The 14,382-nt window shown below is 41.9% G+C and overlaps 1 protein-coding gene across 6 annotated transcripts in view; it reads left to right on the top strand.

Moving 5' to 3' along the window:
• The window catches only part of LOC149789886 (serum paraoxonase/lactonase 3-like), a 107,587-nt gene that overhangs the window by 37,051 nt on the left and 56,154 nt on the right, over window positions 1–14,382 (top strand). The window lies entirely within an intron of this gene.

The raw sequence follows: 14,382 nt of genomic DNA, 5'->3' as shown, positions 1-14,382 counted from the left end.
ATTGTGTATATTTTGATGTAGAAAATACTTTTTTTTATAAATTAACATTCACATTAAATTAGATAATAAATTTTACTTTTCTCCTTTTATATGGAATTTTTTTTACTGGTTCTTACAACTTGGCTAAGGTGATGTACTCCATATTGCTTTCATTGTATTCTTAGGAATAGCACAGATTTGTCAGAATAGAGATATATTGATTTGTTGCATCTTTACATTAATTTTGTGAGGTTCTTTCATCAAGTACTTAAGAATAGAACAGATTTGTTGGAATAGAGGAATATTGATTTTTTGGGTCTTTACATTTGTGGTTTGGGGCAACCACAAAATTCATGAAAGGCCAACGTTGCAAATAATGTAATGACTTTGAAAGGCCAACATGACAGATAATAGTGAATTCACAGTAATGACTTTGAAAGGCCAACACAACAGATAATAGTGAATTCACGGTAATGACTTTGAAAGGCCAACACAACAGATAATAGTGAATTCACGGTAATGACTTTGAAAGGCCAACACAACAGATAATAGTGAATTCATAGTAATGACTTTGAAAGGCCAACACAACAGATAATAGTGAATTCACAGTAATAACTTTGAAAGGCCAACACGACAGATAATATTGAATTCACAGTAATGACTTTGAAAGGCCAACACAACAGATAATAGTGAATTCACAGTAATGACTTTGAAAGGCCAACATGAGCAGCAGAGGGGGCGAATCGGACATTTTGTCCAATCGTTATTTTGCTTAATTATTACTTTCTGCACTCAACGATCTAGTGTCGTCAGCGCCTGGTAAAAAAAAAACGACGACGTCGTTGGGGGATCGTCGCGTCGTCATTTGGTTTAATTAACACCTTCTGCGCGCCGATCCCCAGTGTCGTCAGCGTCCGGTAAGCACATCGACGACCGCGTCGATGTCATCGCCCCCTCTGCTGCTAAGTGGTTATTTACAATGAAAATTATTTACAACTAACCGAATATTTGGTCAAGTCCGATACGATATCGTGTCCGAGGATCATGTAAATTTATCGTTATGAATCCATGTGGGGTCGACTGAGCATGACTAAAAAAGTTTCGAAAAACATTAAAGTCCATGTCACCGCCGCACCATGTCTGCCAAATATTTCGTAGCGTGTGTGTATCAACGCCGTTGAATACAGCAAGAATATTGCAGTTATCTCTGATTACTTTTGGAATCTGAGTGTATCGTTGAGTGACATATATCACGTCAGTGTTTTTATGCCTGCCTCTGGAAAATATCCTAGCTGGGTTCTTTTGATTGTCTAACATAACATCATCGTACACGACTAGATTGTTAACGTCGCCATCAATATCATCAATACCCGGTGCATCATTGATATCCGTAATAAACTCAATAACATTCTTTTTAGCGATCGCTGAAGCATTCTCGTTGAAATCTTTCAACACCTCGTAGCATCGTTGATCATCTACGCTAGGAGCAACCAAATACAACTTATCCCACTTCATCCATCTCATTATTAAATTGAGTAACAATTGCGTCTTGCCGGATCCAGATGGTCCGATGATAATCATCCGGATCGAGTTTGGTAACGCTGCAACATGCTTAACTGGTTCTCTTGTTTTAGTCGCCGAAAAATCAATTATATTCATATCTCTATACATAAATTATGGATCTATATTGTGTGAAGTGTAGAGTGCGTACTGGCACAAATGATATGACAACCGTTACGACAAGAAATAACAGATCGGCGCTTACTGGTAAGTGTGTACAATGCGGTACAAAGAAATTTAGATTTATTTCTATTAGACCCGGAGATGTTTTAAAAAAAAGCGAGGAGGTGACATCGCAGCCAAATTGGCAAAACTCCCCGGAACACCGTGGGCAAAGTATCCAGGAGAAAAACACCTCCCAGGATATAACTACTGTGGCCCCGGAACACGATTAGATATTAGACTCGATGCTCAGGATCAGCCCAATCCAGGTGAGTATCCGATAAATGCTATTGATAAGGCGTGTCATGCTCATGATGTTGCTTACAAAAGTAGCGATCTGCAACAGCGTCATATCGCGGATGTAAAATTAATTCACGCGCTAAATGCTATTCCTGATAAATCCGTCAAAGAAAAATTGGCCTCATGGTTGGTAAAATCGGCTATGAAAGGTAAATTAATGATTGGCGCTGGTAATTAATAACAATCATCCAAGAAAAACGATGGATTCCATCTATTATTCTCCGAGAGGATACTGGAAGGGGAAGGCCGCAATTGGTAAGCTTGCAAGCGCTGCAAAGGTAACAAAGACCACTGCGGCTAATTGGTTATCCAAACAGGCTATATGGCAAATCTATCTACCACCGCCTAAACAAATCAACTTCTCGCGCTTTGATGTCAGCGTACCTAATGAAGTTCATCAGGCTGATATACTATTTCTGCCGCATGACAACGGTTACAAATACGCGCTAACCGTAGTTGATGTTGCGAGTCGATACAAACAAGCGGAACCGTTGAAAACAAAGTCAGCAACTGAAGTAGCCGATGCGTTTGAGCGGATTTATCGAAGAGGTCCTCTGCGCTGGCCAAATCTATTACAAGTTGATCCTGGTAGTGAATTTCGCGGCGCTGTTTTATCAACGCTGAAACATCATAGCGTCGCGATACGACGAGGTCATACTGCGCTACATCGTGATCAGGCAATTGTTGAACGATTCAATCGGACTCTCGCTGAACGGTTATTTGGATATCAATACGCGAAGGAATTCATCCAAGAAAAACGATCTCGTGAATGGGTTAAAAGGTTGCCAGGTGTAATTGCAGCGTTAAATAACGAGATTACCCGAGTAATCAACATGAAGCCCAGCGACGCGATTAAATACGAGTATATACCCGGAAAATTAAAAATAAATAGCGTTTCTAAGCCGATTCTTGGCGATGTCACTGTTAGATATCTATATGAACCAGGAGAGCTTGAAGGCGGTAAAAAAAGGGCTACCGATCCTATTTGGAGTGTTACCACACATAACATATCAACGATAACACGATCAACTGGTAGACCACCGATCTATAGACTGGATTCAACTGCTCCTCAGCGCGGATTTACACGCGAGCAACTACAAGTGATACCTAACGATACTCAATTACCCCCGCGTGGTCTTAACTAGCGCCGTTGCGTCTATTACACTCAAGACAGGTCAACCTCACATTGTTTTTGACATGACCGAGACTGTTATCGATCCTATCCACGGTAAATTGGCGAGTGTCTTTATCCGAATAACGCCAACTCATTATACAATTGCAACTCGCGCAGTGATTATTCTGTTGTTGTCGTAGCGAGATTATTAATTCGGCATCAATATCAAAACGCCGCTGTTTTTTTTTATCCTGTTGGCGGTAACCCGAGAGTTTTCTATCAATGACGCTTGCATCGATGGTGACTTTGTCGCCGGCTTCGTCGGTGGCTTCGTCAATAACAATTCTTCGAAGCTGATTTATCCTTCGTACTCTGGACACTGCAAGATAGACTAGATTCGACCATTCGATGCGATTATCAACTATCCAAACAATTGTGTCCGTGATGGTTAGTCCCTGCGAGGAATGTATTGTTGTTGCGTATCCTAGCGTCCACGGGGATTTATCAGCACGTAGCGCGTCCTCGACGACGCTGATATCAACGAGCACGATATCATTCAGCACGAGAATTTGTTTTTCTGTCCGGCCTGGAATTTCAACTTCAATGTTCTGCCGCCGTGTGTCCGCGGGTCTATAACATAACGGCACTGGACGCGTTGGAAACTTTTCCTTATGCAACGTAAACAACTTCCGCTGAAGTGTGTCTCTGACTATCTTTCTACTCGCTACAATCAAATCGTTTGGTCTCCATGTTTCCCAGAATTCATTTAACGGCGTTTCCGGAATCACCTCGCGAATTATTTCACATTGAATTCTATCCGGCTGTAATCTGATTAATTTTTTAACCTCGCGCAGTTGTTCATCAAGTGCTCGGTAATCAGTATCGGTTTCTTCATAATAGTCCACAAAACCCCTTAACCAATCATGTGGACCCTCGCCGACAAATGGTGGTGGTTGGCCATGGTCTCCACACATGATTACCGCTGTATTCGCGCGCAGCAACCACTCAAGAAACATTTGTAAAGTATCTAACGAAACAGTACATATCTCATCCCAGATGATAATGTCGGGAATAAATTTTTCACCCATTCGATCAGGAGTCCACTCACCGCCGCTGTATCGAAAGAAGCTGTGATAAGTAACGGCGTCAACATTTCGTTGTTTTATCTCTCGCGCTAGTCTATGAGTCGGTGTAAGCACGATTATACTTGCCCGCGTTCGAAATAATTCAATTGCCCGAGTCGTCTTTCCTGACCCGCCACAGCCGCTTAAATAAACCGTCTTGTGTCTACAAATTGGATCAGAACACGATGGTGCATTAGACCATTCTGACAATTTATCACCGCGTAAGTAGTTGTTCTCAACGGTGACATCTGCTGACGGGGAATAATCGCGTCGTATTTCATTTTTAATTCTCCATGTACCCCAACTCTCGTCCGGACTAGTAAACTCGGCTACGTTTCCCTTATACGCTACGTCAACATAAAACGAATCAACGGCTACTCTAACCGCGGTATCGGGGAATCTATTTATCATCGAGAATAAATTGATAGCGGCATATCCCAGCATAGACGCCCTCAAATGTGGATACGCCGGGCTGTCTCCATCGCTGTAGGTAACAACTGTACCCAACCTCGTTCCATTGGACAAGAAAGCTGTTTTGCAGTTCACGTATCTATTTTTTGCCACTGTGTCCTTGATTACGAAATCATATTCTGCGTCATCTATAATCAGCCGTGAGCAATATCGTTTGTAGTCGTGGTTTTTTCCACCTTGTGTGAACTTACCAATTATTCTTCTACCGAGATCTTTTGCCTCGCGGTTTCGTTGGTTAAATATCCTCCTGGACCATTCGATGATATATTCCTCGTCGGCATCAATGTTTTTTCTGGACTCGTCAATTATGCTATCTAGACGCTCCGGTTCTGGTAACCAGACTTCAGTCTGTGCCCGGTATGATATAATCGCGTCACTGACAATCAACGAAACTAGCATGCTACAATCAATCATATACCGTAGCAGCGCTATTGGCAGCCATCTCTTTTCAGCCATGTGTCTACCGATCCAAATATAGCAACAGCGATGGAGTCCTGCCGCGAATTCAAATGATACTATGCGAGCGAATCCGGTTAAATCAAAATCAGGCAGTGGTCCATTAATAGCAACACGAGTCATTTCATGACTGGGGTGTCCAAATCGTCTAAAGTACTCAGCGGCGGATCCATACCCGAGAAAACTCGCTGGATAACAGGCAACCATATCAACCGAGATCATAGCGTCGCGGTTGTATTCAGTGTTCCATAGTCCACCGTGATAGTATTCCAAACAACTGGATTGTACATCCGGTAGAAATTCCCTGCGCGTTGGTCTCCACGCATTTTTCCTTGCTGCAACATGAGCTACAACCGATGGAATCGTAAAACAATTTGTTAGCAGTTGTTCATCATGCTCCTCAAATTCTATGGCGGTTTTTTTCATCCTGTTGTGAAATGCTTCAGTGCGATATAATTCACCGTTTGGTCTTACAAACTGATCAAAGGTATCCGCATCGTTTTCAGCGCTGCGAAGTAACCACATTGATACAGGGTCGTTTTTACACAAGTAGGCAATAGCATCAAATAGTTTCCTCTCCGCGAGAAAACCGTCCTTGGAGAATTGTTCTCCCAGGAATTCTTCGGGTATATACTTTACTGTTCTATCCCGTGGAAATATTGTGATCACGGGCGTCCATGCGTGTTCGTTATGATCAATAATTTTGATTGGGGCTCCCTTCGATTTATACTTCGATTCGTATAATACTTCACCGGTTATCGTTGTAACGGTTATTGGAAATCTCAGCGATGTTTCTAATCTCGCTATGTCGCTGATGGTTGCTCCACGCTCTTTTACGGTTAGTTCCCACTGGTTGATTTTGCTACGTCGTAAATCAGTCAATTTGTTTCCTCGACATGCATTTGTAAAATGCTCTATTATTCGTTCTGCTACACAATTTATCCCAGTTGACTGTTTCATCGGTTTCAGTTTTCCGATATCAGGTTTCTTATTTAACGGGTATATTCCATAAACAACTGCTGTTTCAGGATACGCTCGTTCATAGTATGGTTTGTCAATTCCGGTTAACAACCCCGGCTTGGAGTCGCGGCTGACAGTGACTGTTTTCTTGTCGCTGAGAACTGGTTCAAATTTATCACGCATGATCCAATCGCCTGATTCCACCCGGACAATGAATTTTACTCTGAAGAAATACCTTTTACCGTCAAGTTGTGATATTATCATTGCTGCGCGGTTGTCGTTCATGGTAGCATCAACAATGCCATCAATTCGAAATGTTGACCAACTGTGAGATGCGCCATCACGCTTGAATTCATTGATACAATCGCGTATTTTACTCAACAGGGTTTTATCGTTTATTAACGCTTTTGGTGTGTCCTTGAGGACTCTATCGAGATTGAACTTAATATTTTTCCGGGGTTTAATTACTGCTAATCTCTCGAACTCATCCATATAATTAAAACAAGTATTTAAATGAAAGAATATAGTATAATGAATCACTGCAAATGGTTGATGATTGGGTCGACAACCCCGTGCAATAAATCATGTAGAGGTGAATTCTGCGGATATCATTTACAAAGCGTTCGTAATGGCTCTCTTGGCCCCCTACCGTGCTTGGTTTGCCACGTCGGTGTAAGAGGAAAATCGCAGTTGTGTATCAATTGTGGCGGAAAGCGATACAGGGAACTAAAACGCTATTATGACAAGCGAATTAAAAACGCCGTCATTGACCCCACCGCAGACTTCGTCATCAAAACTCCTCAGGACTACATTGCAAGGTTTATAATTAAACCAAATAATAAATTAGACAAGTAGTATTATTATACAAATGGACCAAGAGTTCAGACCTCACCCTGTGTTTGTTAATTACGAGGCATCTCGCGACGGTATTGTTAGAAACCGCAGACTGAAGAAGCCGGTTGGTACCGTAAATAATCACGGATACTTGCGATTTAATGCTGGGAAAAAAATCTGTCTTATTCACAGGATGGTGTATGAAGCGTTTAACGGACTGATCAACGACGGTCTCGTTATTGATCACATTGATGGATGTCCTCAAAATAACAGACTGTGTAATCTAAGAGCTGTTACACCGAGTCAAAATTCCAAATTTGGAAAAACAGGAGGGATGAGAAAGGCAAAACCCGTAAAGTCATTTGATACAATAACGCACGAGGAAAAAATATTTCGCTCTATGAATGCGGCTGGTAAATACTTCGATATTTGTAGTAAATCAGTTCTAGATGTTGCGGAGAATATAACTAAAACAGCGATCTCAAAAAAGACGGGTCATAGAATTCGATTTTCATATATAACATCAAAGGGAGATAACTCGTTTTGTGATAGCGTCGCATGACAAGAGTTACGTCCCTTGAAGTCTAATTAATGTTGCGTCCCTTGAAGTCCAATTAATGTTGCGATTAATTAATCATTTTACGATGAAAACTAATGAAATACGCGCTATTATCTAACAGCTGTATTCTTTTTTTTAATGTTTTATTTGAGTATTTGGTTTCATTTAAATGCCGTGAAACACCATTAATAAGTATTTAAGGATTCAAACGATTCAAGGGAATTCAAATTAACACACACCTTGTGACTGACGCCGCTGTATTAGTCACTTTATATACAAGATGACTCGTTATAAGCCTGGGGCTTTCGAAAGCCAATTCAACTAATCAAAACTAACCCACGCTCTTGACCCGGGCGTGTGGTTGTCTTTTGTTCACAATCATGCAACCGGGTTAATTTAATTGGGTTGCTTTTGATTGGTTGAATTGGCCGTAGAGTTCCGCCCCGCCGTTTTATGTTTGTGCTGTCTTGTGCCGTCCCATCATCCATCAATCATTTCATTGTAAATATATTCATCCTTAATTAAGTACATGTAGTGATGTCCCCCAAGCATATCTTCTGGGCGGTCTACGATGACGTTTGTCACCCTAGGCCTCCCTCCCGGAGATGTATGCTTTGGGGTTCCAAGATGTGAATGTCCTTAATTAAGTATATGTATATGCCTGTAATCTGCCACAACACTCGAGTGGAGATCTACGGCATTGTACTGTCCATGTATGCCTGCAATCTGCCACAACACTCGAGTGGAGATCTACGGCATTGTACTGTCCATGTATGCCTGCAATCTGCCACAACACTCGAGTGGAGATCTACGGCATTGTACTGTCCATACAAAAAACGGGGTCAAAAATGGCCCAATAATTTTATTAAAATTTTTGATATTAGAAATAAGATGTTTTATAAGAATAATGAATATCGAAGACATCAATAATATATTAACTGAGATTTCAAAATTAAAAAATCAAGGAATTGAATTATCTGATGGTCTCGACAGTGAAAAAATATTATCCGATTATGAGATTATTAACGAACAGTCGAAACGGGGGCGTTTTACCCTGGCCCGCGAGTATTTTTTTATAAAACGATTACAACATACGATTAATGAGAACCTGTACCACAATGACGCAAATGCATTCATTGGACTATTTACTGCCGTTGAAATAATACGAAAAAAACTCGGACGTGTTTATGAACGACGCCGGGAGATTTCTAGTAAGATCAAAAACATTAGAAGGATTATAGACGAAAACTCCGTGGAGCCCCCGATGGTACACTCGGCGGAAAATTAGAAAATTGCGGATCAATTTACAATAATGGTAGGTGAATCACTTACTACTCGGCTAGCCAGAGAGCGGCTAGCAGCGCTTAGAAAGTTTATACCGTTACGAGACAGAGTGAGAGAGAAACTTCAAACGCGACAACAAATGCAAACTGATTTTGCTGTTGGAAGTGAACAGTTATTTGCCCCGGTAACTAAAGCGACTAAGGATGTTACGGCGGCAACTGTACCCGTTCTTGGTGCGCTTGAAAAGATAGCGGCTCAGACCGAACAAACAAAAAGGTCTTTAGAAACACTTCCTGCAAAAATAGCGGCTGCTACAACACGGAGGCCGCCACCACTCGCTATAACCGAACCACAAGAACCCTATGTTACAATGGCCGACGAAGAAGAACTAGGCGCTACTGCGAAAGAACCAGAAGAAGAAATACCAGAAGAAGAAATACCAGAAGAAGAAATACCGGAAGAAAAAGAGGGGAATATACCCCGTATTGTACTCAAGAAGAGCACAATAGATGAAATTAGAGGCTTCAGCAACAGGGAAGAATTAATTAATTTTACTGCCAACAATTTTGCTAAGAACATACGAGATAAGAAGCATATCAATAGCGGTTACGAGAAAAATATAAAGTCGTTAAAGGACTGGGCAAGAATAGTGTATTTAGCGAGTAAACATAAAGATGCATTACCACATCGTAGTAAATCCGATTACGACGCATTCCACAAGGAAGTTAAGAGTATAACACCAAAAAAAGGAAAAGGATACTCTGTTGGTAAAGAATCCTACGGCGTTACCTGTCCTAATAGTGTTCTCAGTGATATATCACGGCTGGAAGTACTAATCGGAGGAAAACGAGCCGGAAATAACTCTACGGAAATAATCAATGAGGCCGCTGATATTTGCAAGCGGTTATTTGCAGGCGGTATTATGGACATTAATGTATATCGAACGCTCATAGACGAGCTCGTGGATGATTAATTGGAAAACTGGTGTTTTTAATAAGGATGATCATACACTACAACCATGATAAACCAGTACTCGTCTACGTGGTAAACTCGCGATTGCCTGTTTACCGCGCGTACTATGGAGATGGTCTCGGTAGCACCATTGCGGGGTTATTTACAAGAATGGCTCCAAAAGTAGCGCCGTTAGCCAAACAATTAGGAATGAAGGCTATTGATGTTATTCGTGATAAGGGTATTAGTGCCATTGGAGATGTTGCCGGAAGGGCGTTTTCAGCCGCGCGGGACAAACTAATGTCATTGGTGAAATCCAGGAGAAAAAAACAGAAACCACCGGTAATGCCATCAACGACAGTGATGCCTGCAAATGTCAGTAAAGTAATAAATAACGCCGTGGAAGAAAAATTAGAGTCATTGGCGACGACTCCGTCGTTGGCGACTTCGCCATCCGCCGATGCGGCAACCAACGCGCTCATGAACGCGATAGCGGGAAGTGGTTTAAATTCAAAGAATTTACGACGAAAAAATCGCAATTGAAAACATCAACATGATAAATAATAAAATGTTTGCGCGAACCGCTGATCCCGCGTTTGATATGGATGCCCCAGTGCGCAGGGATGATTCTGTCCGTGATTATCAATATTATTCTTATTATGCAGCGCAACCTGACCTACGATCGCGAATTGAACTTCAAGTCCAAGATACCAGTAAATACTTTCTGCCGTGTGAAGCGTTTATCGAAATCGAGGGAGAACTCGTGACAAATACCGCCGATAATGCACCATACCCAAATGACCATCGTGTTCGAGTTGGCTTCGTCAACAACGTTATCATGGCGTTATTTGAGAGCGCCAGATATCTTATTGACGGGCGAGAAATTGAATCAATAGAACGCGAGGTTGATGTTGCAACAACGATAATTGGGTTGGCGAGATACTCGGATGATTATACAAGATCGGCGGGCCCATCTATGATGTTTGCGAAGGACACCACCAATAACGCTGACCATATTCAGTACATCAACGTGCTGGTGGAAAGAGATACCGCAGTTGACCAGGTTGAAGCAACCAATCCAGATCGCAGAGCAAAACCAGGCGCTAATTTCAATATTATAAAAAACACCAACAATGATTACAATCTAGGATTCGCAGCACGAGTAGGAATGTTGCAAGGACCACGCCGACAGTTTTCATGCGCGATTCCACTCCATCACATATTTGGATTCTGCAGAAATGTTAGAAAAGTCATCTATGGGGCTAAGCATACAATCGCGCTGACGCGAAGGGGCGATGATAACAATGCAATATGGCATGCTGCTGGCGTCGCTGCCGGTAAAGTCATTTTAACTAAAATGGCATTGTGGATGCCGGTGCTGACTCCATCAGTTACCACGGAAGCACGATTGTTAGCATTTATGGAACAGGGAGGGAAATCGTTGTTGAGTTGGCTAGCGGTAACAACTGATGCTAAAGAGGATAACGTCGCCGATACGTTTACATGGCACCTGGCGTCAAAACAGGGTGTTTCAGCCCCGCGTCATATATTCATAGCGCTACAGAATAGGGAACGATTGGGCAGTCAAGAACACAGCCATATGATATTTGATCAATTAGGAGTCAGGGATGTTTCGCTGAGAATAAACGGACAACAGGAACCATCCGAGGATATACAGCTTAATTACGGCGATAACCATATCGCACGTGTGTATCATCGATTGCTGTCGTATATGGGTCGTGATCAAAACGTCGACACTGGTTTGCAAATATCACAACTTGATTTTAAAAACCTGTATCCGATTTATTATTTTTCGCTGGAACATCTTGATTTAACGAGACAATCCGTCGTTGATATACACTTCCGAGCTCGTATAGCCCCGGGTGGTGTTAATTATAGAGCGGTTGCTGTCATTCTCAGCGATAAATCAATGCTGCTAGAAGGCGTTGGTGGACGAATGAGAATCGTTGATGCGCCAGTGGAAAACATGTAATTGAAAGCACAAAACGCGTTTACAATAAATGTCGTATAGTGTCGTCAGTGTAGAGTTGACTGATGGTCAAGTCAAGAAATTACGATCAAAGTCGGCTAAACAATGCGGAACCACAATAACGCTGAAGCCGTCACAGATGGCAGGTGGTAATCATAAGATATCGTTGACGGCGCGTCAAATAAAACATTTCAATGATGCGATGAAGAATAAAAAGGGTGTTCAAATAGATTTTTCAACCGCAGCAATTAAAAACATGGAAAAGACCGGTGGGATATTTCCGCTGTTAGCTGCGATTCCAGCGTTGATTGCCGCGGCCGCACCAGCAGTGGCTAAGGCGGCTGCGTTAGGGGCCGTTGGTACCGCGGCGGGGATGGCATTGAAGAAGGCAACCGGGAAAGGCTACAAAAAAAAACGACCCGTGGCCGGAAAGGGTCTAAGACTACCGGGAACCCCGTATTCATGGTACTCGGGAAAGGGTCTAAGACTACCGGGAACCGTTTATTAACTCGGGAGTCTATGACTCCTGAGTCTATGACTCCAATGTCTAATTTTGATTTAATAGATGCCGCAAACGCGTTAGCGATAAAAAACTTCAGAGGTGTTTTTATGAGGGATCAATTACCGGCGGTACCAAGGAATATTGAAACCGGCATAATTAACCTCGATGGGTCCTCCGGAGCGGGAACTCATTGGGTTGCATACGCAATTGATCCGCGTGCGATCGTCTATTTTGATTCATACGGGTTAGCTCCGCCGAAAGAGTTTATGCGGTATATCCGGGCGTGTTCAGCCCGGGCGTGTTCGGCCCGGGTTTTTTATTCCACGCTGCCAACACAGCAATTGAGTGACCCGCCGATATGTGGCCGTGAGGTATTGAACGTACTCGCGGCGATTTCATCATCGCGAAAACCACCTCATATGGTTGTAAACGAATATACTAGTGGGAAATTTAGAGACAATTACATTAGATAATAATGATTGATATTTGGGGACGACCGGTTTCGGCGCTGAAAGAATCCACGGAAACGGCCGCCGCCGACATAAAAAAACTAATCGAGGATGAAATCGCTGATACGTTGAATTTAACAAGTGTTGACCCAGGTGAAATAGTTGTATTTCAAGACCGCCAGGGTAAATTGAAATCCAGTAATGTGTCGCTGGATGACGTTTTAATACGACATCCTAATGTCGCCAATGGCACTATCGCGTTGTATACCGGCGACGGACGACTCAAACCGGGTAAACATATATCGGAGGTGACGAATGAGATAACATCCGTTCGAGACAGACTTACATCGTTGAATATATCTATGATCGAATTCGACGCGCGGGTGAAAAAATCTGTCACCGATATACAACTCACTACCGCTAGTTTTTTTGGGACCCCGACGGTAACCGAACCAAATCTTGCAACAATAAAGAATACTATTTCGGAGTTTACGACGCTGTCGGGCCAATTTTACACGTTACGAAAAAATGTTAACAGGATCGATGACAACTTTGATAAATTCTTTGGTAAAAAAAATACCAGGCCGGATGAAATCACAATAACTATAAATGATATCATTGCGTATAGACAGGAAATAGAAACAATCAAAACTAATGTTGCAACGAGCAAAGGGAATGTAGACGCGCATGAACGAGAAATAGGAATAATCGGCGCTAATGTTGCAACGATCATAAATAATGTAGACTCGCATGGACGGAAAATAGAAACAATCAGAACTGATGTTACAACGATCATAAATAATATGGACGCGCATACACAGGAAATAGGAACAATCAAAACTGATATTGAAGCGAACAAAAAGGGTGTGGACGCGCATACACAGGAAATAGGAACAATCAAAACCGATATTGAAGCGAACAAAAAAAATGTAGACGCGTATTGGCGGGGAATAGGATTAATCAAAACTGATGTTGCAGCGAACAAAAAAGGTATAGACGTGCATACATATGAAATAGAAACAATCAAACTTGATGTTGCGGCGAACAAAAAAAGTATGACCGAGAATACACGGGAAATAGAAACAATCAAAACTAATGTTGTAACGATCATAAATAATGTAGACGCGCATGGACAGAGAATAGAAACAATTAACACTAATGCTATAGCGAGCAAAAAAAGTATAGACGTGCATGAAGGGGAAATAGAAGTACTCAAAATTAATGTTATAGCGAACAAAAAAGGTATAGACACGCATATACAGGAAATAAATACACTCATTACTAGGGTTGCAGCGAACAAAAAAGATGTGGACACGCATATACAGGAAATAGGAACGATTAAAACTGATGTTGAAGCGATCAAAAACGGACTACCGAGAGTAGCAGAGCAATTCGAAAAAATAAAAATCCCTCATGAGAACATCATCAACACAGTATACACAATTCGGCATGGATCATTCGATTGGACTCCTACACAGAATACAGTAAATATTACCGCAACTGTCAAGGGTATTTATCGATTGACACTGGTTTCAATGATGCAGTTTAATATATTATCGTCGAGTTCATCTGGGTTTAACAATACAATATCAACAATTATAGACAGGAACGCAACTGAACAGTTTACAATTTATGCTGTTGATAGAAATCTAGCCCGGGCAAACATTACATGGTATGTGGAATTTGC

Source organism: Sinohyriopsis cumingii, chromosome 10, assembly GCF_028554795.1.
Source record: "Sinohyriopsis cumingii isolate HCF-2022 chromosome 10, ASM2855479v2, whole genome shotgun sequence".
In the NCBI taxonomy this organism is placed as follows: Eukaryota; Metazoa; Mollusca; class Bivalvia; order Unionida; family Unionidae; genus Sinohyriopsis; species Sinohyriopsis cumingii.
Note: the sequence above shows the minus strand (reverse complement) of the source record. Positions and strands in the feature narration are given on the sequence as shown.